This window comes from Silurus meridionalis, chromosome 29 (genome assembly GCF_014805685.1).
Source record: "Silurus meridionalis isolate SWU-2019-XX chromosome 29, ASM1480568v1, whole genome shotgun sequence".
NCBI lineage: Eukaryota > Metazoa > Chordata > Actinopteri > Siluriformes > Siluridae > Silurus > Silurus meridionalis.
The window spans coordinates 5,286,624-5,291,921 of record NC_060912.1 but is presented as its reverse complement, the minus strand read 5'-3'; the positions used below and the strand labels follow the sequence as shown (position 1 = coordinate 5,291,921).

General features: G+C 44.0%; 1 non-coding gene across 1 annotated transcript; it reads right to left on the bottom strand.

Moving 5' to 3' along the window:
- Positions 1-4,642: 4,642 nt before the first annotated feature.
- On the bottom strand, positions 4,643-4,731 carry trnay-gua. Its single transcript is given in 2 exon segments — positions 4,643-4,678; positions 4,695-4,731. It is a non-coding gene; the product is annotated as a tRNA-Tyr (tRNA).
- Positions 4,732-5,298: the final 567 nt, after the last annotated feature.

Below are 5,298 nucleotides of genomic sequence, written 5' to 3'. Positions count from 1 at the left end.
GCATAGTGTCAGGTTAAGAGAGACGGGTTACGTCACAGACGGAGGTCGGGGCATCTCCCTGTGACGTCACAGTAAGGCAACGTCTATAATTGGGAACGCGTCTCTGTTTCTCTCATTTCCGAGGTTTTTGCTTGTGAGTAAAGAGGCATAAACATGGAGCTCTTCAGAAGGTTGAGAGAGTTTTTCAAACAGAAGAACAAAGAAAACTAAGCAGATTGCTGAAATGAAGGAGAAGCTGGAACACATGGAGAAAGTAGAAAGACTTGGATGCATTTTCTTCTAATGATAGAGAAGATAACAGAAGAGAAAGAAGAGAAAGCCATTCTGCTACAGACGGTGCAAAAGCTGGAGGCTACTTTGGCTTTGAGCGAAGCAGCAGGAACAGGATATAACTGAGAGAAGCCAGAGCTGGGCGAGAAAACAAAAACAACTGGAGGAACGTGTTGCTCAGCTTGAGTTTATTTTGGATCAGACCACCATGGAGCTCCAGTCTTCCTGAAATCAATGAGAACTGGAGAAACTGTAGACTGTGAGAGAGAGAGCTGGACGAGAGAACAAATGAAGGTGGAGGAACATGTTGCTCAGCTTGAGGTCACTTTGAAACAGACCACCATGAAGCTCCAGTCTTCCCTGAAAATCCATGAAAATGAAACTGCCACAATTCACATTATAAACTTTTAATTTTAAATACAAGTCTACTAACCATAACCCAGCCATTATGGATTCACAAGCCAGTGCACTCTTAGTCCCAAGCCCGGGTAAATGGGGAGGGTTGCGTTAGGAAGGGCATCCAGCGTAAAGCATGTGCCAAATCAAATATGCGGATCACAAATGAGAATTTCATACCGGATCGGTCGAGGCCCGGGTTAACAACGACTGCCACAGGTATCGTTAGCCGACAGGGTACCCTTGGAAATTGGGCTACTGTTGGCCGAAGGAGGAGAAGGAGAGGAGGAAGACGTCTACAGAGACAGCAGGGAAAGATGCAGTGTAGGAGAGTGGAGGTTCGGGTTGGTACATTAAATGTTGGTACTATGACGGGTAAAGGGAGAGAGGTAGCTGATATGATGGAGAGGAGAAAGGTAGATATGTTGTGTGTTCAGGAGACCAAGTGGAAAGGGAGTAAGGCCAGGAACATTGGAGGTGGGTTTAAACTGTTTTATCATGGTGTGGACAGAAAGAAAAATGGTGTAGGGGTGATTCTGAAGGAAGAGTACAGTAAGAGTGTAGTGGAGGTGAAGAGAGTTTCTGATAGGGTGATGATCGTGAAGGTGGAAGTTGAAGGGATGATGATAAATGTCATCAGTGCCTATGCTCCACAGGTTGGCTGTAAGATGGAGGAGAAGGAAAGATTCTGGAGTGAATTAGATGAAGTGGTAGATGGTGTACCTAGGAAAGAACGATTGGTGATTGGGGCAGACTTTAATGGACATGTAGGTGAAGGAACAGAGGTGATGAGGAGGTGATGGGTAGGTATGGTTTTAAGGAGAGGAATGTGGAAGGGCAGATGGTGGTAGATTTTGCTTAAAGGATGGAAATGGCAGTGGTGAACACGTATTTTAAGAAGAAGGAGGATCATAGGGTGACGTATAAGAGTGGAGGAAGGTGCACACAGGTGGACTATGTGCTATGCAGGAGATGCAACCTGAAGGAGATTGGAGACTGTAAGGTGTTGGCAGGGGACAGTGTAGCTAGACAGCATCGGATGGTGGTCTGTAGGATGGTTTTGGAGGTAAAGAAGAAGAGGATAAGAGTGAGGACTGAAAGAAGAATAAGATGGTGGAAACTGAAGGAGGAAGAGTGTAGTGTGAGGTTCAGGAAGAGGTCAGACAGGGGCTCGGTGGTGGTAAAGAGGTGCTGGATGATTGGGCAACTACTGCAGGAGTGATGAGAGAGGCAGCTAGAAAAGTACTTGGTGTGACATCTGGAAATAGAAAGCAAGAGAGGGAGACTTGGTGGTGGAATGAGGAAGTGCAGGAGAGCATAAGGAGAAAGAGGTTGGCAAAACAGAAGTGGGATAGACAGAGTGATGAGAAAAGTAGGCAGGAGTACAAGGAGATGCGGCAGCAGGTAAAAGGGATGTGGCGAAAGCCAAGGAAAAGGCATATGAGGAGCTGTATGAGAGGTTGGACACTAAGGAAGGAGAAAAGGATTTATACCGATTGGCCAGGCAGAGGGACCGAGCTGGGAAGGATGTACTGCAAGTTAGAGCAATAAAGGATGGAGAGGGAAATGTGTTGACTAGTGAGGAGAGTGTGTTGAGAAGGTGGAGGAGTACAGTGGAACCTCGGGTTACAATTTAATTAGTTCCGTACTTTTATTCAGAACCTGAAAAGTTCGTATCCCGATACAAATTTCCCATAATAATGAACAGAAACTTCGATAATTCGTTCTGGACAACCAAAAATATTACTTAAATAAAAATAAAGCCAATATTCACTAATATTATTTACTTTTAACATGTTATATTAAAATCATACCACATAAAAACCATACAAAAGAGGAAAAGATCTTTACCGGGTACTTTCCTTTTGAGAAGACTCGCTGCAGGAGACGACGTTCATAGAAGGAAGAGGAGGGAGAGTTATTGTTTGGAAGGAGAATCTTATTATATGATATTATTTATATATTATTATATATTATATTATAGAATATTAAAGACAGTGTTATTAACACGAACGCTGAGACAATTGTTGCATTAGAGGGAAAATGAGAGCTGTTTCTTTAAGGCTACTATCAGTTGGTATTGAAGTCCAGAGTGAAATTCATTATAGGTATTGTACTTCGGAAAAGACTGTAACCCTGCTAATCTATCTTCATAAAAACAAGTAAAGTGGTTATGCATCGGCTAATGTTGTCCATCTCATGATTCCACGAGCATCAACTAACGAGTTGTTACGCTGCTGCCTGGGAAAAGTTCAAGCGGATAAGTAACACGATGCTCTCGCTAGGGACACAGGACGCTAACTGATGTGACGAGCTGCGTGGATAGAGCAAAAACAACCAACTTGCCTGTTTTTTGGTAAACGACGTTTGTATCCCTTTGAGGATGTTGATGGAGAAGTATAGAGAAGGACAGAAGGAATTGCATTGTGTATTTGTGGATTTAGAGAAAGCGTATGACAGAGTGCCAAGAGAGGAGTTGTGGTATTGTATGAGGAAGTCAGGTGTGTTAGAGAAGTATGTGAGGGTGGTGCAGGACATGTATGAGGACAGTGTGACGGCAGTGAAGTGTGCAGTAGGAAAGACAGACTGGTTCAGGGTGAAGGTTGGACTGCATCAAGGATCGGCCCTGAGCCCTTTCCTGTTTGCAGTGGTGATGGACAGGTTGAGACGAGGTCAGACAGGAGTCTCCTGGACTATGATGTTTGCAGATGATATTGTGATTTGTGGTGAGAGTAGGGAGCAGGTTAAGAAGAGCCTGGAGAGGTGGAGATATGCGCTGGAGAGAAGTGGAATGAAAGTCAGTAGGAGTAAGACAGAGTACATGTGTGTGAATGAGAGGGAGGGCAGTGGAGTGATGTGGTTGCAGGGAAAAGAGGTGGAGAAGGTGGAGGAGTTTAGGTACCTGGGGTCAACAGTGCAAAGTAATGGAGAGTGTGTTAGGAAGTAAAGAAAAGAGTGCAGGCAGGGTGGAGTGGGTGGAAAAGAGTGACAGGAGTGATTCGTGATAGTAGGGTATCTGCAAGAATGAAAGGGAAAGTTTATAGGACTGTGGTGAGACCTGCGATGTTGTATGGTTTAGAGACAGTGGCATTGAGTAAAAGACAGGAGGCGGAGCTGGAGGTAGCAGAGCTGAAGATGTTGAGGTTTTCGTTGGGAGTGACGAGGATGGACAAGATTATAAATGAGTTTATTAGAGGGACAGCGCATGTAGGATGTTTTGGTGACAAGGTGAGGGAGGCGAGATTGAGATGGTTTGGACATGTGCAGAGGAGGGACATGAGTTATATTGGTAGGAGAATGCTGAGGATGGAGCCACCAGGTAGGAGGAAAAGAGAAAGGCCAAGGAGGAGGTTCATGGATGTGGTGAGGGAAGACATGCAGGTAGTTGGTGTGAAAGAGGCAGATGTAGAGGACAGGGTGGTATGGAGACGGATGATCCGCTGTGGCGACCCCTAATGGGAGCAGCCGAAAGAAGAAGAAGAAAAAGAAGTCTACTAACCATGTTTTGTTGTGTTTTTTTACTTCTTTCTTTGCAGCTTTTGACACACATTAAAACCAGTGACAGTCACAGAGACAAGTTCTGCAAAATCTTTAGCTATTTTAATGACATCTTGTAGAGAAAAAGTGTATCTGGCCATAGATATTTTCTGCTGACTCTAAAATTCAGTCTACACGCTCTTGGAAGTAATAAGCTCATCTGCTAGAAGGGCTGTAGGTTCCGTGTCTAGGCACCAATGAGCATCAGAGTCATTGCCCTTAGTCCGCATAGATAATGCGGTAATGACTGCGACCAGCCGCTAGAGGATTGTCGAGTTCAGCAGCTCCCTGGTGGTCTAGTGGCTAGGATTCGGCGCTCTCACCGCCGCGGCCCGGGTTCGATTCCCGGTCGGGGAATTATATCTTTTTATGCTCATTTGAATCAGACTCCCCTTGTGGAAACAAGAATAAACTAACATTAGAATAAAGGAAAAAAGTCTCCTTCGAGCCGGATTCGAACCAGCGACCTAAGGATGGCTACTGTACAACTTCTACAGTCCGCCGCTCTACCAACTGAGCTACCGAAGGTGGAACGCAGTCTCTTTTGTGTGAATGAGCTAGCAAATAGGAATGTTAACAAGAGCATAAAGGCTGATTTGTGTGAATGATCTAACAAATTGGAATGTTAACAAGAGTTTATTTTACAGTTTTTCTCAACTGCTTTCAGTCATTTCTTACAACAGAACTGCATTTCTCAAAACTACTCGTCCCACCATCAGAACCTGTTGTCAGTTCTTCACATCATATCAGTAATGTCTTGTTGTTTTCATCACTTTGCAATTGCTTTTGGACAACATGCAAATGGTTCTGTACATCTGTCAGCTACTTTTGACAATTCTCTTTGCTTTTGTCCTGCTGTGCAAAATAACTTGTCCTGCTTCTCAGCTGAAATGTCACAACCACCAAACCAATTAGTCTTTTTCTCAGGTTGGAAGTCTGTACTATCAAAATGAGTGAACATGTTCTCAGAATTGTATGTCTGTACAGATTTCTACAAATTGTGAGTACATGTTTGCTAAGAAATATGTCCAAAATTGACAAATTGCTCTCAGGTGAGTCTTCACCTTCGTTAACAAAGAGAAACATGTGCAACTC